Below are 24,475 nucleotides of genomic sequence, written 5' to 3' on the forward strand. Positions count from 1 at the left end.
GAGTTTCCATAGCAGTTTTAAATAAAGATATCTGGCCTAAATATTCTTAAAACTTAGACAGGTAGTCTGCATTCCAGACACTCACTTAAATTGTCAAAACAGATGCTAAGGTAGACACAGTCTTGGACTCAGTGTAGCCAAACCCAGACAAAAGGTTTTTAAGTTTCATTAGCTGACTAAATCTCAAAGATTTTTTTTCTCCTTCCCATTGGCTTTCCCTGAAGCCCTCAGGAAATGTTTCCTGCAAAAATGGCAGAGGCATCATTCCCAAATGCTCAAAGATGGTAGTCTTTTTCCTCAGCACTTTGATGTTTGTTAACTTTAAGGATGTTTCATCAGACACATAACTGGACACAAATATTAGCCATAGAACATTAGCCATAGAACAGACATATTCCTTAGTAGACAATAGACAAACTTCAGATGGCCATGCCATCTCTGTGTATCATACTACAGAACAAATGAACCCTAACCCTAACCCTAACCCTAACCCTAACCCTAACCCTAACCCAAGGCATCTAGAGTTGAATACAGGTGTACCTACACTATGAAAGATAGAAGACTATGTCTGTCACTAACAGGAACAATGCACAATGGCTCTGAATCCAGAAGGAAGAATTATTCCAAGACTACTGGATATTAGTCATTTTTCCCCACTGGATATTTTTTAGTTGCTTCTTTATAACATAATAACTTACAAATTGCAGAGCCCATAGGTTCACAAGGCCTTCACAAACTATATTTAAAAGAGATAGTACATAATTTTCATGTGATTTTTTTCATTATCTAAAATACAAATCAAAGGGTCTCTCTCTTGAGGTGCTGATGTCTTAGGGCTGCATGAGTGTAGGTGTATGTGTGTTTGTGGAAAGGATCATTTATGTATCCCAGACTGGCCTAGAGTTTGTGATTTACCTGCTTACACTTCCTTAGTTGTTGGCTGTACAGCCATATACGCTGAGGATTTTTTTGTTAAAAAATGTAAAATTTCAAATACCTGGCTAATCATTTTTTAGTTTAATGAGGCTGGCTCACAAGGAGTCAAAGGGATAAGTTCTCATGGGCACAGCCCTCATCATATCCTACTGTTTAGTAGAGTCAAAGGGTGAATTGTGTTTCCCTATCATCAAATTTGTTCAACTCCTTTTTGATATAGAATGGTGAACAGTCCTTCTAAATTACAATAACTATAAAAACAAAGAATGTCACAGGACTCAAAAAAATACAAAGAAAAGCACATTTTTAATGTTCTATGTTATTTTATATTTCCTGATTTCCCCATAGGGTCTTTTGAGTTTATTTGCCACTTAATGAACTACAGCAATCTAAAGCTTTTGAATAAGGTTGATCTGACCTTGAAACTTTCCTGTCCTGTGTTCTTGACCATATTTTATATAGAATCTCTAGGAATCAACATTTTCATCTCCAATGTTGGGTAAATATTATCTACCAGAAAAAGCTGTTACAATGATAGAACAAGTACATGCAGGCACCTAGCACATGTTCGATGAGCTCACACTTTTCCCTTTGATGGATTAAGCACCCTGGATAACGAAGATCACACTTGTATCTAATGAGAATGCCCCCAAGAAATGACCCAACTGCTGCTTCTGAGAGGTGACTTGATCCAAAATTGCAGAGTATCTTTCAAGGACTGAAGTGCCACAGCAAAGTCCGTTCTTTAGGCAGCCTCATAGGAAGGATTACTTTTAAATACATTTCTTTCTACAATCTGATGGGTGGTAGCAGCCTTCATCTGAACTCAGAGATGCAGCAACAGAAAATGTACTCTCAGCCAAGAACAATAAGAATAATAAATACCAGTGAAGATAATGATAATAAAACCTATTAATTGAAAGTTGCCTGACAGCCAACCATTTGGTGCAGAAAAGTTCTTATAAATTCTATGCAAACACACTTTTAGTTCTCTGTGTTCATATATCTGGATGGCTATAACCATCAAGAAAAATTTAATGCAGGTCATTGCTCTAGCACTACGATTTAATACTGAGTAGAAATGATATTGAAAAAAATATTTTAGTTATATAACAGACTGTCAAATAAATAAAAAATGCTCATTGCAATATAAGAGCCTGAAAAACAAAATTGCTACTTTGCCACACAGAGGTTTAAGTGGGCCAATAAATCTTAGATAGTCCTCTTCTCTGTGAATTTCCAGACTGCTAAGAGATGGACACAAGCTAAGGGCCAGAAAACTTTATTGCTTATGGAGTCTGACAGAGAATGGTTCTGGGGTGAGACCTAGACCTGGCTACAAATCAGTCTCTCTCCCATTTCTCACTGCCTTTGCAAAGATGAAGCAGGCATGGGTACCTAAGCTCAGGGGATTAAAAAAAAAAACCTGGGAACAGGAAGAAAGGAAGAGAGAATTCTCATCAAATGCACATCAACTTCATCCAGTCCAGTTTCTTCAAACAGATAAAGATGGCAGAAAGGTACATGTGTTGCCCCGATCATTTCATTCAAGGGAATGGAGGCTATCTCATAGTAAGGAGATCATGCCTTTATTAATACATCAGAAACATTAATAAATCCTCTATAGGAAATCCTAGCACAGACTGACTCTAAGAAGGACATGAAGTGTCAAATGTCAGGCAGCTAAAAGGATATGTTGCTTGAAGCTGGGTGTATGTCTAACAACCTGGGAGTGCTCACTCTGGTCATTTCGGCTCTCGGTAAATTGTAGATGGCTACTATTCTTTACTGCTGCAAAAGGTTTAGCATCATGCAGTTGATATCTTACCTGTCTGACATTGGAATGCAGAAACAATTGCTAGAGAAGGGGAATGTTGAGTAAGACTTATGAGCAAACAACAATTTCAATTGCAAAAATTCTGCATAGCAGTAGAAGTTCATATTGCAGATTTCTGTCGCCATCCTTAGAGACCTGGAAGTCTTCTCTGGTGACACTTATGTGTGTGAACAAGCCCCAAAACTCCCTTGTGCTGTCCAATTATGCTGTCAACTCCAAGTGCAAGTCCTGAGGGATGCATATAATCACCATATTTACTGTGATGGCTCAGTCCATAATCACACCCCTGCCTCTAATGAAATTAAAGTGCACGTATCATTTTGTAGATGTGATTTGTTTGGGCAGAGTAGCCTGTCAGCTGTCTCTGGCCAAACGGTACAACCTGCAATTTAGTTAACAAACTGAGACATCACAGAAACAGCGCTCTTATCTGGCTTCTTTGATTCACTTGGATGTACTACCTGTCTTACATACATCTTGAATCCCTAGCTAAGTGTCATTAGTAGTTGAATAGGCAGAATTGAATAGAGGAAAAGAAAAAAGGAAAAGTTTGTAAAGTTGTAATGTAGTGTCAGAACTACATGTACAAATTCTGCCAACATAGTTCCCTGAAACCAATAATTCTATTATTGTCAAGAGGGCAGATTTTATTCTTCACCCTAGAGCCCTACATCCCCACTCTAATCTATAGTCCCTCCTATCCCTGTGAACTCTCTGAACCTTCTGCTCCATGCAGAATCAGTGATTAATCTAGCAATTTTCTCAGAGAGTATAAATTTAGCACCCATTTGTATGTATGATGCTAAACATTAATATCTAGGGAGCAGAGTCATTTTCAGCATTCACATAAATTGTGCTGATAATGGCTATCAAAAAAGTGCATTGCAGGTGGAGAGGTAGTTCAGCGGTTAAAAACACTTGCTGTTCTTGCAGAAGACCAGATTTTGTTCTCATACCTACACACAGTGACTCAGAACCACCTGTAACTCCAGTCTCAAGGGATCCAATTTCTTCTACTGACATCTTTCAGGTACCCACATCCATGTGTGCATACAGAGATGAGAGATAGACAGAAAGGACAGAAAGAGAGACACACATACACACACAACACACACACACACAGAGAGAGAGAGAGAGAGAGAGAGAGAGAGAGAGAGAGAGAGAGAGAAATGGAGAGGCATACAGAGAGAATATATTTTAAGAGAAAAACACAATTGACTATTGTGGCACATGTCTGCAATCCCTGTACTTAGGAATCAAATGGGAGGATCACTGCATTGATGTGGGATTCTCTTCTTTATGCTGTGACTTTGTTTTATTACCATTGGTTAGTAAAGAAGCTGCTTCAGCCCGTGACTTAGGAGAGTAAAGTCAGGTGGGAAATCTGAACAGATACAGTAGGCAGAGCCAGGGAGACACCATGCTGCTACCAAAGGAGATGGTTGCAAGAACCTTGCCAGTAGGTCACAGTCTCAAGGAAATGCACAGATTGATAGAAACGGGTTAATTTAAGAGGTAAGTGCTATCTAGAAATACACTAGAGTCATTGGCCAAATAGTATTAAAATTGATATAGTTTCTGTATGATTATTAGGGTCAGGATGGCTGGAAGACAAACAAGCACCCTCTGTCTACAATTGGTGCCAGCATGAGGCAACTATATACACATAAAACCTGAGAGAACTTGGGAAGGAATTCTAGACACAGCAGAACAGATTTAGGCATGGCTTCTTAGTAGTAGCATTTTCTCAGGTGGGCTCTGTTTGCTAGCGGTGATCAGAGGCATGGCTCCTTTAAAAGAAGTATTCCTGATTTGTGATAGTTGTTTTAACAGCATGGCTCTTTCTGGAGGTCCTGTACTTAAATGGTGTTTGTGAGAAGCATGCTACTAATTGCTTAATGGCAACATGGACTCACTGTGTCCTGGGACCTGGAGTGGTGAGCATGGCTTGCAGAGAGGACAGTGAACAAACCTCTGCCATGTTGGATGAGGTGGAGCCAATTCATACTAACCTCACCGCTTAGCATTTTAAGGAGAAACCCTGGTCAAGAAATGATTACAGATATGCAATAAAGACAGATTCAGACTGAAATAAACCTCTGAACAGGTCCTAGTGTGTTAAAAAATGTACATAGGCTTGGGAGAGAGTGGGAAAAACATAAAGACAGCTATAAAATGAAGTATTTAAAGAGACAATAAAGTGATGTGGGAGTGTCATATATCAATCTGTTGATTTCATTGGTTAAGCAATAAAGAAACTGCTTGGCCCTGATAGGTTAAAACATAGGTGGGAGGAATAAACAGAACAGAATGCTGGAAGGAAGAGGTAGTGAGCTCAGAGACACCATACTCCCCTCTCCCGGGTAGACATGATAGCTCTGCTCTTTGAGGCACACGCGATGAAGCTGCAACCAAGGATGGACATAGGCTAGAATCTTTCCCGGTAAGACTGATGTTACACACCTTATTAGAAATGGGCTAGTCCAGGTGCAAGAGTTAGCTGAGAAGAGGATAGATATAATGGGTCAAGCAGTGTCTAAAAGAATACAATTTATGTGTTGTTATTTCGGGGCATAAGCTAGCCAGGTGGCCGGGGTGCTGGGGATGCAGCCCCACCGCTCCTATTACAACAATAAAGGTAATAAAAGAGATTAGAGAGTCATAGATTAAAGGAGTAAAAAAAAATAAGCCACATAAAGGTGTAATATACACAGAGAGTCTAGATTGTGTATATTATTGTGCTTTCTTTGAAATTTTTTTGACTGTGAACAGCTAATGACAGAGAGACATTTCATTGTATGGGCTGCTGTGCTAAACCAACATAGATATTTTAATGGTATCTTTACTTAAAAATTTGAGTCTAAGGACATGATACTTTGAAAAAGTGGTTCTGTTTTTGTTTATACAGAGGATTAGAACCTGTGGATTTCTTTCAGGCTAATGTGGTTTGATGGATAAAGCTCCCTCCCAAAAGGTTTCTTTGAAGCCTAAAAATACTTTGACCAACAAAAAAACCAGGAAGCAGTTTGGAAAGAACAACAACCAAATTCCCAAAATGACTGTTTATAAATGTGTATTTTCATTTAAAGGGAGTTGATTATAAGTGATTAATGTTCAGAGTCAATTTCTAAAAAAATAAGGGGGATATGATATAAAGATGAATATTTTGCATTGGTATGTGATCTGGTCTATTGATAAAAATTTAGGGTTGTTTTTGTTACATTGTGTATATGTATTTCTGCTCTTGTTTAAGGTATTTTGTTTAAAATGCATTGTATAATTAAGAAATACAGATTGATAGATAGTCATATATAATAGTCAAACTTGTAGTCATGTTAGTTAGGTTTTCTAGATATACAGAGATATATTTCAGAGGGATAGGTATCCTTCAAACCTTTCAAAGACTAACAAAATATGGCATTTAAAATGTTTTAAGAACTTAGAACTTTTCATTACAATGAGATAATTACTTCAGAGAGGTTGATGGGCATTGAAGAAACTTGTTATGGAATTTCCCTTCAATGCAACAAGGCTAGCCATTTGGACAAGAAACTGTTCTTTCCTGGACTGCTTTGATGATATGCTGTATAAACTGAACATGCAGGACCCACGGGAAAGGGACCAGAAAACGTTGCCAGACTGAAAAAGTGGGGATGATTCTTCACAGTTTCTCTTCACAGAAGAAACTGCCAGACATTCTGCAGAACACAAAGGAAAGTGGCTGACAAATGGCTTATATAGATGAGAAAATTTTTCAAATTTCCTGCTTCATAGTAAAGTCTGCCAAATACTATGGGCCTGTAAAGTGTATATGAATGCAACAACATTACAGAAGAACTTTGGGTGACTGTCCAGGCAGTAAGCTGTCTCTGTCAATTCTAAAGTTTTGGAAGCTTCTTACAATGTACTCTTTACTTAGGTAATATTATAACCTTCTGGGGTCTTTGAAGAGTTGAAGACAGATAGTTATAGTTTTCCTTATTTGTGATGAAAGATAAATTAGAAATAAAACTTTTGACTCACAAAAATAGGATAGATGATAGAGTATTTCCTTAATATTCCAAATGTAATGGACTAAATATTGTGACTATAATTCTTATTTAATAACTGTTTTTGTTGTATGCAATTTTACCTTGTTAAAGTTAAAACCTTCCTTTTTATTTAGACAGAAAAGAGGAGATAATGTAGGCTATCTCTCTGTATCCTGTGACTACGTCTTATTACCATTGGTTAATAAAGAAGCTGTTTTGGCCAATGGCTTAGCAGAGTAAAGCCAGTTGAAAAATCTGAACAGAGATATATACATAGAGCAGGAAGAGTCAAGAAAATGCTATGTAGCTATTGAAGGATATGGTTGCCAGAACATTACCAGTAGGCCATAGTCTCATGGTAATCACAGATTTATAGAAATTGGCTAATTTAAGATATAAGAGCTAGCTAGGAATACACTAGAGTCATTGACCAAACAGGGTTGTAATCAATATAGTTTCTGTATGATTATTAGGGTCAGGATGGCCAGGAAATGAACAAGCATCCTGTGTCTACACTGCATATTCAAGGCCAGTTTGTTCTACATGGGGAGTTTTCAGGCCAGCCAGGGCTCCAAAGTGAGATGTGACTAAAACAAGAACAAAAATTCACAGAACAAGTCACCACAATCATAACAAAAAGAACGCAAAGCAAAAGTGAAAATCGGGCTAAATTCTGAGGGCCTATTTAAGAAAAGGCAAGAAACTTCCCTTTCTATAAAATGCCTCAGGAACAATATATATTTATGGTCCCCAAGAATTGTCATATAAGAACTAGCCTTAAGTCATAGTAACATGGAAGTGTTTGTAATGGAAATGGGGTTTAAAATCACTCCTGAACAGGGACAGAATAGGAATATAAAGTAATGTTCTGATTTGTCTGCCACAATATCAATAAAACTGGAGAAATGGAGATGTGTAGAGGTGGACTTGAACCCATAAAAGCAACTGTAACCCTCTACTCTTTCATATATGAGTCAAGTAGCGCTGGACAAGTCATGTGACCTCTCTGAGTATTACTTTCTTCATTGGAAATATGGTAATGGTCCTATCAACTTTGATAATGGACTTCATAGAGTAATTTTAAAGAGCAATGAGATAATACGTGGAGAAGGGAAGGTAAATTGCAATGCCCAATGCACAGAGGGGAAAATTATTAAGTGCCCTTCAAGAATTGTGGACTTGATTTTAAGCAAGCATGCCTCTCCACTCTCACTCTGATATTTTTTAAAAGGCTGTTTTTAACTCTCTTTCAAACCTTCAGAAGAAGCAGAAAATGCTTCATGTCATACTTGTCTGTTTCTTTTATCAGAAAAAAAATCAAAGTACTCTTTGGAAATTATCTCATTAATCTCTTAGAGGGAAGCAACTAAGGGGACACATATTTTGCACAACTACATATGAATCTTGGTTTGACAAATAGCTAAAACTATGATATACTTCCCCAAGTCACCTAGTGAATCAAAGACAGTACAAAAACAAAAACAAAAAACACCAATCTAATTACTTAATTCCTGCCATATGCATCCAAAAATCTCTTCTAGAATTTCAAGCCAGAGCTGAGTTTTCCAGTTCCTGAATGTACAATTGTTTATAGCCTTAAGACTCATACTTTTTAAAAATAAATAGACATGCTTCCCCAATCAGACCTCTGTAGGTAATTTTAAAAAGTCATATATAATATTTATGATATATAACCAATCTAGTTAAACATTTTTTTCCAATCCAACTATTATTAACATGTTAGGTAAAAGTAAGGTCTATTTTCTTATGATGTACATGGTGATAATTTGGTTTATGTCAATCTCAAAGATGATTGTCTCTCAAATATACAGAGACTGGAATTATTTTGAAAATACTTAGTCTAGTCTTTATGAAGTAGAATTATATATTATGAATCTATTTTTACACAAATTAATGAGCATCAGTTGGACACACTAGTTATAAAGAATTATGTGAGAGTCAAAGATGTAAAAATGGGATGTGGCATAGGTCCTCAGTGGATTTGAAACTGGGCAGATGAAATAAGATGGGAACAAAATAATCATTAGAACCGTAAAAGCTATCTAGAGATGAATACCATTTGATAGAACATAAGTGGAAATGGTTATTCTGTTGGGGAGGGTACAGAAGACTTCGTGTAAAACAATTGACATGGGCTGGCTTGCAAAGAACATCTCAGACTTCGACAAAGGAACTGAATCAAAATGAAAGAGAAAAAAATAGCATTCTAAAAAGTATCCTAGTTTCTGAAATGCAATTTTAAACAAACAAATGAATAAACAAAAAAAAAACCTGACTGGACAATGGACAGTTTGGTTTAGACAAAATGAATACCCTGGAGAGAAATTAAATAGTAAATTAAAGCCAAGTGATGTTACATTTTGAGTGCCACGTGAAGGAGCATAAACTCTCTTCACTTAGCACTGGAAAACCTGAGTGAAATGACGAAAAACACAAACAAATTTAGTTATCTTTGAGCAGATGGGGGCAAGACAGGAGAGGAGAAATAAGACAGATAAACGAGAGATAAAGGACCTGAGGATGACAATTACAAAAGAGATAGAAAGACAGAGGTGGTCAAGGGTCCAGGTAGACTCAACTCAGGAAAACACACAATCCCATTTTTCCTCAGCTAGAACAGAAAAGAGTGATTTCTGCAGTTTTTCAGGGATGTGAAGTAGGTACCGTACATCAATGGATGCAAAGAAGATTTATCAGAAACTTTGTAGGAGACATTTGTAAGCTGAACTGAAACTTACCAGGGCTTTCAAAGTCCCTTCCAAATCTGCGTCAGGGAATATACCATGTCTTTTAGTGAAAATGAAGAAAAATTAGCATTCACATGCGTGGTAGGCAGGCAAAAGAGCTCAGAAGCTGGATCACAACATGGCGTGCCATGTTAACTCACAGGGATTCTTTCTGTTGCCATAGTCTCTCTCAAAGAACACCTATCTCTGATAACAAAATGACTTACATCTAACAGTTTATACAAATGCTTACTTAATTGCCTGGACTTTATGAACAGTTGTCGTTGTGATCTTTGGCAAGAAGTTGGCACAACAGCATGAAGAATGGTCACATTGAACTAACCTTATCTCTTTGAGAATACGTTTGCCACACAGGAAGGATAAGGGTCTGGTGCAGAGAAAATGCAAAAGTTACCAGTAAGTGTCAGTAGCAGGCAGGTTTGTGTGATCTCTTTGAGGCCACAATGGAAAGAAAAGGGAATGTTTACAAAGAAGGATAAATCACAGATGGTTACCCAGCAGATGGGTAGCTCTTGCATGGATGGCCACAAGACTATGTCCTTAACAGTTTCCAAGCAATGTTGTGTCAGTGTCTTGGTTGCAGAGAAACATTGTGGCTAATGTATGAGAGGGGAAACCATGGAGTATAAATGCCATGGTGAGATTGGGAGACAAAAAATAAAATCCAGAGAAACTAAGATGAGATGCATATAGATTAACCAAAATTAAAGAAAGGATTGCATTAATGAATAGTTAAGATGACTGAGCCAAAGGAAAAGGGGAAAGCAAGTGGAGGTGATAAATGACCCGTAACTCAATGGGTTCTACAATTGGGAAATGTAGGTGAACTCTTGATGGATCAATACAAGTGTATTGCTATTAGAGTAAGGAATGACTTCTTGGTACTCTGCAGAGATTAAGCAAAGTATGGAGCATCTGGCTCTTGAACAAGTACCATGGTTTAATGAAGTCACCAATAAACTGGGTGTGGTGAGTGACTGTAATCCCAACATTTGTAAGACTGTGTCAAAAAAATCTCTATGAATCTGAAGCTAGCATCAGCTACATACTAGACTCAGTTTCAAAAGCATGAATAAATGAATGAATGAATGAATGACAGAAGGAATCAATGGATGAACAATGTCATCAGTAGGCTTTCAGCATTTTTTCTATGTTATGCTAAACCATAACAGTACCTCTTTAGCTCATGGGATGGTAGCAGATGTGAAATAAACAAAACTTCCAAAGAGTTTCCTCTGTTTGTAGTGTTTGGGGAAATATAGAGACACACCATGAAGAGAATAAGCTCTAGATAATCACAGAGTTTTCAGTTTGAACCTGAGAATAAACATGCATACAGAATATCTGAACCTAATCCTAGCCTGGAGACAATCCCAGTGCCTTGTAGCCCAACGCAAAACCACCATTTGGAACCCAAGGGAGATAAGCCAAACTTCAGTCAGCCTACAGCCTTCTAACTGAGGATAAGGATTTTCTGTGGCAAGTCCCTTGATTCAGGCTAGTTTATTATCTAGCTTTATCAGACTGTGATTGACTAGTATGCTTGGTTTCAGTAAATACATCTCTAAAATACATTCTGTTAGACGGTCAGATTTGGAAGCTGTGACCTGAATGCAAGGAATTGGACCCATACCTTTGTCTCCATGTATGGTAAAGAAGAAACCAACAAGTTACTTCCCTTCTTTGTTTTCTAATTTAAGCATTTGAAATTGTAAATTCAGGTACTACAGTGTCTTCTGAAGAGCCACTGAAGACATAGAAGGAATCTTTTCTGATTTTTCAGTTTCCATTAGCCACCATTAAGACACTTTCCTTATTTGAAAGTCAACAATGTCTTCTGGAAACAGCCCGACTCTGGTAGCATTCTTTTTGCTTGAGGTTGTTTGTATCTTTACTTTTAATAAGTTAATGGCTAGAATTATGCTTGCTTTCTCTGTATCAAGATAATGTAGCTGTGCTCAGCCTATTCAAGAATGAAAAAGTAGAGTCAAACCTTTGAAAAGCTTCCTTGTGTTTGAAATGAACCTAGATGCAGTTTTAATACGTATGTATATATATATTTCAAAATATAAGTATGTATATGTATATTTTATTTCCCAATAAGGCAGAAGACTACTTCGTTTTGAATACACAATAATAAAAATATCTAAGTACCATGGGTACTACATTCAAGACTTTACAAAAAGACTCCAGTGACAGTCAATATAGGCAGGGAAAGTCAAAATTTTAAGACCTGTGTAAAAGGAGCAGTAGAAAAGGTGATAAGTAACATGTGGCTCATGCCTTGGCAGCTCAAGAAGCATCGCTAGACAGTGGGGAAATTAATACGGACATTGAGAATGGGAAGAGTGCATGCTTCTAGTGTGGAAAAGCATTCACTCATAATATGCATCTGTATCTCTTTGCTTGAACCCGAAAGAAGAAAAAAAATTAGGTATCATCAAACTGCCGAAAATAATCACACAGAAACACCGTTTCCCACCTAATGCCATGGAGAGTAGAGCCCATAACAATCCACAGAATGTTCCTCTGACATCATTAAAAGCAAATCTCCCTGCCCTCCTTGGGAAAATATTGCCATGCATTTCAAAAGAAAAAGAAAACACAATATGCTACTTCATACTACTATTTTAGACTTCCTGGCTTATGTAAATTCTCCCTGTATTGGATAAGCCATTGTTCTTTGCTCTCTTCTTGTTTGTGTTTTCTACACCACTAACAATTTACTGACGCAAAACCTCAACAATATTCCTATATGACAGTTATGCTGCCCTTACTGCCCGATTACTGCGCAGATTGCAGCCGCTCCCAGGGAAGTCTCGGAAGCACCTCATTCATTCACTTTTCCCTGGGAGAGGATTTATTATTTGAAATGAAAGCCAAAAGCTAACAGCCTCGATTCAAGGTCATACCCAAAAGAAACAACATCCAATTCCCTATCTGCAAATGTTCTTTCCTTAGCCACCCGTAAAAAATATTCATGACCTCAGCTACTTCAGGTTATCCAAACTCTTGGGCAGAGAGCCACTTTTCAATCTGATGCAAGTGATTGTGGCCTTGCATTTGTTTTCTGCAGCAGAAATCAGTCTATAGACCATTCAGTCCCTTATGATTTTTGTCTCTGTATCTCATCTTCCTCCTTTCACTGAACTGGCTGTGACAGTCTTAAGGATAGTCTTTAAAAAAATTAGTTGCTATTCATATTTTTAAAAGTCAGAAAAACCAAAGCCATGTTAGTATTTAATCACAATAACAACTGTTTCTGTTTCTATTCCAGCCAATCTTGCTAAAATCTGTGTTTATAAAAGATATGTAAATGATTCAAATGCCTGCCTATCGTTGTCTCTTTGGGGTTGTCTACATAGTCTGGGTGTCAGTGAAGTAGTTGGGGAGGAGGTAGCATTCACATAGGGGCAGTCACATATGCAGGATCCCTGTGACATAGAACCATATTGTAGAAAGATGAAAGGCCATGAAAGGGTGAGCTACCACCTTGCCTGTTCTTCCCCTGGCAGTGCAGTTCTAGCTACACAACTCTCGATTAATGCATAAGCAGAGAGATTTCACAGCTCTTCCTTGAGATCACTCTGACAGCTCTCCAGCTGTTTCCATGCTATTTTTTGCCATGATGCCATGGGTAAGCCACAGCTTCTTCTCTGTTACTCTGCCAACAGCGTTACTACCTGCTGTTCTGGGCTCAGAATCTGTTTCCCAACCAAACTCTACCATCTTGTCGCCTTCCCACTCACCTTGCGGAGCAGTGGATTGATATGTACTCCCTGGGGGAAACCTAGATGGAAATGGTATGTGGGAATGTCTACATAAAAACACAGGTAGATATGCAGATACACATATGTACCAACAACCACAGATAGAAGCATGTAGGTATCCATGTATTTACAATACCTTATTTTCATCCAATACTTTATGACACTTGAAACAATTGCTATGAGGCAGGAAGAAAGCAACTATTGGGACTTAGACACTAAGTTCGATGATTTTTTTTTCTTACCATTTTTCTAGTTTGTTATTTCACTGTCATTTTTCCCATTTGATAACTATGGTTTGTATAATTTGCTTGTTGTGGGTTTTTTTTGTTTGTCTTTATCCAATAAATTCAATAAACCAAGACGAGACCACATAATGACTAGGAAGAGAACCTAAACTTGAGTCTGATGTCTATGAATTTCAGTTCTTACTCCTCTTAAAGACTGTCTCATTAAGGTAACTGTGAGGCTTACTTTACAAGGGAGGCCAGTAAGCATGATTGTCAGATCTCCAGACATTATTAGAAGTATCTGACCAGAGAAGGGGAGGCTTGTCTGTGCTGGCTCACAAATATGTTGAATGCAGGAGATTCCACTAAACACACAATGAAAAAACTGTACAACTAGTACAAAGGCACAGGTTTGTAGGAAAAAGAAGTTGATTTTCTGCACCTGGTCAGATTTTTTTCATAGCAACAGAAAATCCAAATTTTGTTTCTGAAGCCAGAAAGTCCAAACTGACCAGGAATGCCTGGCACTTGTAGGTCTTACTTCATCTTTCTCTTCTGCCCTTGATGTTGCTCCTTTGCCATGCACTTCCTAAGAACCTCCACTGTGACTGCAGGATTCCTGTCTAAGGTTCCCCTGCAGCAGTGCTCCTCAATTGCCACCAATGCTGTCACAAAGTAAAGATTACAGTACTTATCACATTCTGCCTTCTAACTGAGGATTCAATGTGATCAGCCACTTCAATTTCCTGCTGCCGCAACTTCTCTACCATGATGGACTGTCCTCTCAAACTGTGAGTCAAAACCAACTCATCTTCCAGGAACCAAACAAACAAACCACGAGGAGAAAAAAATGAGTCTTTATAATTCAGTGTGCCTTCCATCATTGAATACAGTATGTTCAAGACACACGGATATGAGTCAAGAGTAACAATAGTAAAAATAAAACCCTTCCTTGTTCTCTGTAAGAAAATGTTCTGCTGTCAAATATTACCCATTTGACCGTCTTATAAACTCTGAGAGAGAAGCTACTGTTAGCAGATGTTACCTGATTTGTCATTGTGTTGTCACAGAAACAACTGGAGACCAACTCATTCAAGAAGTCAGGAATCCCATTAAAAAAAAAAACACTAAATAGGAAACCATAATGTATACACAGAAGATCTGAAACAGACCCGTGCAGGCGCTGTGCATCCTGCCTTAGTCTCTGTGAGTTTACATGACTTGTGAGCATATTGATTTAGACTTGTTCTCTTGGTCTCCTCCCTCTCCTCTCATTCTCACACTCCTTCAACTTCCTCTTCCACAGGATTTCCTGTGACATCATGGGGGAGGAGTCAAATGAAGACATCCCTTTCAGGAATGAGTGCTCTAAGATCTCGCACACTATGCGTAATGCTTGGATGTTAGTCTCTCTATCTGTTTCCATCTGCTACAGAAGAAAGTTTCTCTGACGATGGCCAAACAAGGCACTAATCTCTGAATAGAGCAGAAAGTAATTAGGAGTCATTTTATCACTACTTTGCTTTAAATGAGTAGTTTCTGGTTTTGCCCTAGATTGGTGGGCTATCCAGTCTCAGGCACTTGGTTGTCCAAGCAGTGTTGGGTATGGGTTCAACCCCATGGAGTGGGCCTTAAGTCAGGTATTGGTTGGTTACTTTCACAAGTTTTGTGCCACTACTGCCCTAGCGCATCTTGTAGGTAGGATACCACTGTAGAACAGAGCGTTTGGGGCTTGCTTGGTGCTTGTGTCTCTTTTGGTAGCCTTAAAAGTATTTTTCTGAAGAAACAGGAGTACGGCTTGAACATGGGGAAGTAGAGAAAACAAGAAAATATGCAACTATGAAGCGAATGCTTAGTCTCAGAGATGAGAGACTTAAGGAAAAGGATAGATTAAAGCCTAAAAAGAAAGAAAGAAAAGATCCCAGTGCTCTGAAGCAAAGAGAAGTCCCCCAACATCCTTCCTGTTTATTCTTCTAGTACAATACATAGCTGGGTCCACCGTACCATATCCTTGTTGCCACCAACTTCATCAACTTTTCCATTAAAGCCAAACTAGACTTAGTGCAGTCCATGATGGACTGTTTGAACGCCAAGTGTATCCCTTGTATAACTGATTGTGTGATGGCTGAAACTGAAAAATTGGGCCAGAAGTATTGAGTGGCACTAAGAATCACCAAGGATCCACGATTTGACTGACTTCCATGTACACACAAATGAACCTCTGCTAATGACTGCTTGGTACAAGAGTCACTCAGCACAAGTGTTACATTGTGGCTACAGTTTATCAGGACCTCAAACGAAGAATTCAGAAGATCCCTAGAGTTCCTATCATGTATATTTCTAACCATAAATACAACACTGAACGGATGCCAGATGCTTATGGAGCTCCTCGGTTCTAATTCTAACTTGACCAAATTGATCTGCTTTTCTTTACTAGCTTTCTCTGTTTTCAGTTCATTAAACACACCTTTTATTGTGGTTTTTTTTTAAATAAAAAAGTACTTTTCTGTACCAAAGAGACTAGAAAGTAGAGGCAAAGACTTTATGCAGATACCATCTTGACTTCTCTATATTCAGTGAGTTGCGTGGGCATTGTATTCAGCACTAGGATCTTTCTGTCAGTTTGCGGAGAGCAACCTACTGTCTAAGCATCAATCTGGCTAGACTGGGGATTCTCTGGGACTCTTTGCCCAACAACTCTATTGGATGAAACCAAATCCATTTGGTGATAGGAGATGGCTGGTAAGAACTGTCTCCACCACTATTTGATAATTTCATTTAAATCTTCTTCATATATGTAAATGTTTTAGGAAGCTTCTATTGTATTAGGTTTCAAGACTATTCAATTGTTTCTTAATTTTAGCTCTCTGTATTCCTCTTCCTCATCTGCTTCTCCCCTCCCTCTTTCCACTTAAGCATCCTGCTCTAACCATTCCCTGTTCATCCATAACAATTTTATTTCTCTTTCCTAATGAGGTCTCTCTATACCCTCTACTTCCTTACTTTATACCTACTCTTCCGTGGTTCTACAGATTGTTAGCCAGTAGACTTATTCATGGCCTCCAACTTCCAATAATCATCTCCATCATGTATTATGAATAAGTTTTATTCTTCTCATAATCAAAATGAAGAAAAGAATATGTCTTCAAAATTTATTTACACCTTGGTTATTTATTCCCCCTTTGGCACAAGAGTCTAAAACCCTAGGATATTTTTACAACTGGTTGAGTGACACCCTCTTCTCCCTCTATGGTGACAATCAAGGGTCAGTAAGGAAACAGTGATCCCTAGAATCTTCCACTTAGAAATACCTGAACAGAGATAGTGTTTCTCTGTGGAAATGTTTTAATTTCCAGATCAAATGGAGCATCTATAACACTTCTCCCTGGAGATATAATGGAACACAATCGTAGAGAAGGCATTTGCTTCTCTGCTATTTTGCTCTAGGTTAGGGGTTCTGGATTCATTTCAAAAGATGCAAACCTACATACTCTGTATCATACACACACACACACACACACACACACACACACACACGCCTGTCAATGTTTTGAGGAACTGACTATGACAGTTTGAATATAATGTAACAGGAAGAAAACTTAAGTCCTGTGAGTTAGAGGGATTAAATACCCTCATTTTCCCTGGGTGTTCTGCATATTGGTGACAATGTCTTTGGTGCCTGGAATACTCATCACAGAGACATTCTAAAGAGGTACAGTTATAAGTTGATATGCAGATAGAATTATATCCCCCAGAAAGATATGATGAAGCTCGAAACTATCTCCCAGAATGATATAATGAAGCTCTAATCTCTGATTCTGAAATGTGATCCTATTTGAAAATAGAGTCCTTAACAACATAATTAAATGAACATATGATTATTAGCATATATATTTCCATAACATGATAAGTGTTCTTATAAGGAGAACATTGTATGTAAAAAAATAGTGGAAGAATGCAACATGCTGATAACAGAATAAGCACTAGAGTGCAAGGCAAAGACACCACACTGGGATTTTCATCGCCATTTCTTGACTTCACAAGTATTTAAACCCCTTGCTTTCTATATCTGTGACATCAATAAGAATTGCACTCTGACAGCCCCACCATCAATGCTTGATTGAGAAGCACAGAGCAGTCTTCTGATGTGCCTGGTTATTTGCTTGTCTTCTTGCTTGGCTCATTGTTTCCTTTTTTGTGTCTAAAGGAAGCAGTACTCTTGAATATGGTTTTAAAATATGGAGAAACAATAAAAGAAAGAGAAAGAATGGGGCTATTGAAGTCAAAGCTATCAGGAGAGACCCAGAGGCAATGCAGTATATTGGAAGAATAACCATGGACATATTCCTTTGCCACTTGAACTGCCTAGCACTTATTTATACAATGAGCACAAATATCAATTTTAAATTGATAGACATTTTGAACCTTTAGCTCTGTAAAAACTGATCTGCTTTTCAGCATAATTTCTTCTAAAACAACAAAATACTAACTCCACTAAATTACTGCCTTCATTAAAGATGCAATGAACTTTGTTTGATGACATTTTTCCATGAGTTTAAGTTCAAAACCTGATATATATGTATATATATATATATATAATTTCTGATACATACTGCTTTCTTGTGACTATTAAGTCATAGACCATAAAAGGAAGATGATATGGTAAAATTTGTAATCCTAACTCTGCCAATACAAATGCTAGGGCTATCCCGTCTGTTTCACATTTATTCTCCTGGTTGCATAAGACTGTGTTTTGCGTTGAGTTTCCTTCTCCTTTCATTGTACTTATTAGAGCTTTGTTGTTGTCTGTGAAGGGCTGTGGTCCGTTGAATGGCCAAGGAAGGAAGAAGAGCCTACAACACAAACCATTCTTTTTCTTGATGGGTTTGTGTATGAGGTGTACTTGCTAGCATATTAGAAGTGCCATAAGGCAGAACACAGCACAAGGTTCTGAGATGGTCAGATATGTGAATTTCTTGAAGCAAGGTCCATCTGGGTGTGGTCCAATTTACCAAAGTGGGCTTTCTAAGCACAAGAAAGCCAGAAGTTAATTCGAGGTTAAGTAAGTGACTACTAGATTCATTTCAAGAACTGACAGAAGACTTTCAGGTTCATGTGTCAGTGGCAACAAGAGGATCATCAGCTGGCAAAGAACTATACAGTTTTGGCATTACTTATCTTCTGCTGTTCTTGTTCTCTCCTATTTAATTACATATCTCAATAAAAACATTCCTTTGTGATTCTCTCTCTCTCTTTTTTTTTTTTTTTTTTTTTTTTTTTTTTTTTTGGTTTTTCGAGACAGGGTTTCTCTGTGGCTTTGGAGCCTTTCCTGGAACTAGCTCTGTAGACCAGGCTGGTCTCGAACTCACAGAGATCCACCTGCCTCTGCCTCCTGAGTGCTGGGATTAAAGGCAAGCGCCACCATTGCCTGGCGTCCTTTGTGATTTTCTAACAATGGCTTTTCCCCAGATATTTTATTCAAACCACACAGAAGAGTAAGTAATCTACTCAGCAAAAGTCAGAGTGATGTGCAGAACTTTTCTGACCATTGCCCTTACTTAGAGTGTGCACAGAAACCAGAGAGCACCTACGCCAAAGACTGACTCTATACATTCAAGCCTCCTTAGGCCTAAACCTTTAAGTTTGAGATTAGTATTGATAAATGAAGACACAGTTTAAATATTGAGAAAAATGTCCTTTCGTCTCAGGTCTGAATGACTAATTGATGGAGGAAACATTTGTTTTTCTATAAAATGACCTGGAACTAAGAAAATACTTAATAGGTGGTGTGAATAGGAAAGAGAGATGGAGTCAGGAACCCAACACAACCAGAACAGTAAGAATTCTCTGACTTGTCTGACTAAAATGCTTACAGTTCCCTGGTAAGGAGGAATAGGATGCATTTATGAGAGCTCAGCTGACTCAGGTCCCCCTAGAAGACGTCCTTTCATCTTTCTCTTGGGCCAGGAATAAAATATAAGATGATTCAAAATCTAACATGCACAGAGCTTGGTAGCAGCATTCCTTTGGAGAAATGTTGTCTGAATCGGGCTGATTCTGCTCTGTGTGAGTTGCAGGTTACCAAACCCTAGCTCTTTCTTTTCATTGTGGGAACTCTCCAGAATGAATAGGCCCAAAGTTGTTCTTATGTTTAAGGGGGAAAAAAAAAAACACAAGAATGTTTTTCTCTATGGTTTTTCGGCAACTGGCTGCCTCACAGAAACCTGCTGCATTCACTTGAGCTACAATGGCTCCGTTTGTCAAATTGCTGTTCCAGTGAGCTAAATAATGCTCCCATGGCTAGAAAAAGTTAATCTCCTTTTTCCAAAGAGCTCCATTGCCACCCAGGGATGTAGCTCATTTCCATCCCAGAAGCTGACTCTGGTCTATTATGCCTCCACAGCAGAGAGGTTCAGAGGTTAACCACATGGAGTGTTAACAACAATTTCCTTTCATCCTTTTAAAGTTATTTTCATTTCATTAGCTAGCCCCATGCTCTTTAATTATGCTCTGTTTAGGTTCTGTTGCTGCCATCATCTGATTTCTAGGAGGGGAAAGGCTTGCTCCCTTCAAGCCAGGCTGTGCACACATGCAGGCAGCGTGTACTTTCTCTGGGACTGGGCCCTGGAAAACGCTCAGGCTCTCATGAAGAACTCTTTGTTTCCCTTCCATCCAGTTCAGACCTTTGGATACCATCTTCCTCAGCCTGCTTGCTTCATACCAGCAGCCTCCGTTGAATGATCGTTGCCTTCCGAGAATTAGAAACGTCTCAAATCCCTCTTGGAGCTCCTGTCTTTAATTAAATTCTAGTCCCCAACCCCTGCCACCAAGATTCATTCATCGATGGTCTGAAATGTTCAACGTTAATTAACCAGGACTGTTTAAGATGGAATATTAGAAGTTGGGAAGATTGGAGCATGTGAGGAATTATAACAGGTCTATGATTGGAGTCAGTACAAATGGGGTGGGTGTAAGGAGGGATAGAGGTTATGGTAGACTATAACTACCCAAAACAGGGCTATGCTCATTTTGGAAAATCAAATTTATTGTGCTCTCCTTTTTCATCTTGGAATTTCATCTTTCTCCCCTACTTCTGCCTCTCTTCAGTGAAGTAGAAGAAATCAAAGTGACACAGTCTAAGTAGCATCCCTAATAACTTAGATCCTGTTCAAGAGTTATCTGGAATATTCCCCGGAGAAATATGCTAATTAGACATCACCTCTAAATATTCTTCATTTACAAAAAATCTCGGAAATTTTAGACAGAGGAACTAAATGGGTATATCTGATAACAAGAAACCTAAATAAGGCAAGAAGTAGTTCTGATGTCAATAATTATTAATTGAGGCAAAGAAGAATTTAGCAGTTAATAAGCTGAAAAATTGATCTGATGGAAGAATGCGTTTAATAATTCTAGAAAGAAATCAGCCTTCCTTTTCCCTTAGTTGCTTTTGGTAATGGTGGACATGCTGTCCTGTGGAGGACTCTATTATATGAAGAATCACACACTACTTGAACATTTCTTGGAAACATTATTTCTATGTGCTTTTACCTATTTGTTGGTACATTTGTTTGTTTGTATTTGATACCTCACAGAACATATCTACCTCTTTTTTTAACCTGAGATTGAGAGAAGTTTTGTGCTGCCAAATTTGTGTTTTGTGTTCAAGTTACTACTCCAAACTGTTGATTGTACTCTTGCCTGCGTAATAATCATAGTAGCCATGCTTTGTCTGCCAAGGTATCTGGAAACATCTGGAAAGCTTGCAGAACATTCCTTTCCTTGGTCCACACCAAGTATCTATCTTCATACAATGACTCATTCCTGCCCTATAAAGGACCTATGATACATCAACAAACCACAGGAAGATTCTTCAGACTGGTTTCAAAGAAACATTGCCTAAAGATATAGCTACTTCAAAATCCAACAGAACTGGCATCCTAGAAAAAAAGTAGATACTTTAAAAATGATCAGAGATAAAATTGGAAAGATTGTTCAACAGTTAAAAATATGCACTACTCTTACAGAGAACCCCAGTTCAAATTTCTGGCACCCATGTCATGTGGCTTACCATCACATACAACTCTATTCCTCATTCACTCCACACACACAACTTAAAACAAAAATAAAACTTGAAAACTTAATTTAATTTTGAAATATCACAGAAACTATGTGAGGGAAAAACAATATGGGTATTAATAGTTTCCAAAAATCTCACATTCAGACACTGAATAGTAAAAGACTCTCTGGCCCACAAAGTAGGCGTGAAAGACAGAGGGACAGAGGGAAAAGGAGGACAATGATCTTGCATTCATCATTTTATCATCATCAGGATTCAGCCAAGGTTGGCAGTCTTCCTATGTCTCCCTGGTTGACCAGAAAGCCATCCATAAAGGACAGATGATTTGATAATTGACAGATCCAGATAATTAGTCTTATCTGTCTAGCGCTTTGCATTTTTCCCTTCCTTGTTTATTTAAAGGAAAGAGAAAAAAATCTTCAAATATACTAGGTATAAAAGTATTGTTCTATGTAGGTTATCTAGAAATTTTACAAGAAAAGCTTTTTACCGGGGCTGTGTTGCTGAGAAAGCCTGAAGGTTTAAACTCTTAAGAAAAGTGAATACTTCACAGAGACACAATAAGGTAGAGACACACAAACCCATGAAAGATAGCATGTGCTATAAATAAGTGCCAGGGCAGCAAAAGCAAACACCTGAACTTCAGTTCTTAAACATTGCAACTCTTGCAATTTGTTTATCTGAAAAATTTCAGCATTCCTCAGCTAAATCCACGAGACACTGTGGATACATGGAGAGGTCTGGCACATTTCTGCAGCTTTTTCAGGAACACGGAGAAAACTCGAATCTATGTGCAGCATTAGAAAATTAAGTATGTGGGCTATTTTACTGTAGAAAGGAGTAAGGAATAGGAAAACAACTATTAATTCATTGGCTGAAGAACAAAAGTTTATGACCAAGAACTATCACAGTTCCACAAGCCATGCTTTGGGGAAGGAGGATCTAGGCCCCGAGCTGCCCCGGAGATTAGCTCTAGCTCTTAAAATATTGGCAGTAGGACCATATTAAAGAATGTTCCATAAAGGGAAAAATATTCCTGGGGAATTTCCTTTGATGAATTTTATATTTGAGACAATTGTTAGCTTCCTTGTATACTCTCTTCCCTCACTATTTATTAAACTGTGAATTAAACTGCACTGTGTTATAGAGACACAGAAAGAAAGGAGAATCTATTGTTTGTCCTGAAAAAGCTTGAAGTATACTGATATAGGCCTGTAAACCAGTGAGTAATAAAAATAACTATTTGTTTTATAACTATACAGGCTAATAATTATGTTTGTACTAAGCAACCATTTACAAATTGTAATTCATTTACTTCCCCTATGAGATATACAATATTATAATAAATGCACAATAAAGAAACTATAGGTCAGGGGTTGGAGCAATGGTTGAGTGGTTAAGAGCACTTGCTGCTTTTGCAGAAGACCTAGGATTGGTTCCCAGTGTCAACATGGTGAGCATTGACTCTAGTTCCATGGGATTTAACCCTCCTCTTATGACCCTGCTGCAGATATCAGGCACACATGTGGTTCACACACACACACACACACACACACACACACACACACACACCAAAGAATTCAAGCACATAAAATAAAGTAAGTAAATCTAAAAAGATTTTATTATTATTAAAAAGAAAAGCAACTATATGTATATATAACACATATATGTTTGCAGACAAAACATTCATGCATATAAAATAAAATAAGCAAATCTCAAAAATACTTTTATTGGTATTAAAAAGAAAAGGCACTTTGGGTCAAAGAGCCCAGATACCAGCCCAAGCCAGCAGCACTGAGAAGGAGCACATCCTGAGCTCTAAGTCACTGAATTCTGAAACAGCACAGCAGTATCTGTAAATCCCAGTTCAGCTGCAAATAAGAAGCATGTTATGAGCCACCCAATGAGGAAAGAAGAAATGGGAAGTATTTAGAGAAGAAATGTTTAGGCTGTGAAAAGTAATCTGGAACAGCAATTTATCCCCATGTATTTCTGTCCTACTTTTTGGAAACAGAATATAGGAGGAGATTCAAGTAAAAATTGAAACTGGTACAACTGTTGTAAAAGCCAGTGTGACAGTTAAGACGGAATAAATGCAAGAATCCCAATCACAAAACTATCCTCTGCATAAGTAATCAAAACAATAGCCACACCTAAAAGAGACCCTTGCACGCCCATGTTCACCACAGCATTGTAAAGAAGAGTCAAGAAATGGAAAGAGCCCAAGTGTCTGTAAAGAACCGAACAAAGGAATTGTGGGATGTATATAATGGAATGATATCCTGCCTTTAAGAGAGATACCTTGCCTTTCGTCATGACATGGATGAATCTGGAAGACACGATATTAGGCAAAATAAGGCTGACTTGAAAAACATTGCATGATTGTATGAGTGTGTGAAAAACTTTAAAACATATTGAATATATATAAACAAGGAGTAGAAAGGTCAATAGAGAGATGGTTTCCATTGATGGGAGAGAAGAAAATGGGGAAATGCAGGCAAAAATGAGCAAAGTTCTTATTTTACATGGGATGAAGTAAGTCCAGGGATTAGATGAACATTACTTAAACTATAATTAATAATAATTTTGCATACTACAAGTTTATAAGTACTTTTACTGTTCACACAGGCACACATACACAGAAAATAATTATGCCACATGATAAATATAATTTTTAATTTTCTTAATTGTAGCAACCATTTTACTATATGACCATCCAAACATTCTATATACCATTGATATATTCACCTTAAAACCCTAGTGTAAACTATAACTTCTCACATCCAGCATGTTTCCAGCAATGGACTTGCCTGGGTTAGTGAGCAA

The 24,475-nt window shown here is 37.9% G+C and overlaps 1 protein-coding gene and 1 pseudogene across 34 annotated transcripts in view; one reads left to right on the plus strand and one right to left on the minus strand.

The window, feature by feature from the left end:
- Positions 1-24,475, minus strand: part of Nrxn3 (neurexin 3) — a 1,564,636-nt gene that overhangs the window by 191,861 nt on the left and 1,348,300 nt on the right. The window lies entirely within an intron of this gene.
- LOC121452408 lies at positions 15,382-15,968 on the plus strand (annotated as a pseudogene).

The sequence above is a fragment of the Microtus oregoni genome, unplaced genomic scaffold (assembly GCF_018167655.1).
Source record: "Microtus oregoni isolate MIOR12 unplaced genomic scaffold, Mior012 000009F_ref0000495, whole genome shotgun sequence".
Taxonomy (NCBI): Eukaryota; Metazoa; Chordata; class Mammalia; order Rodentia; family Cricetidae; genus Microtus; species Microtus oregoni.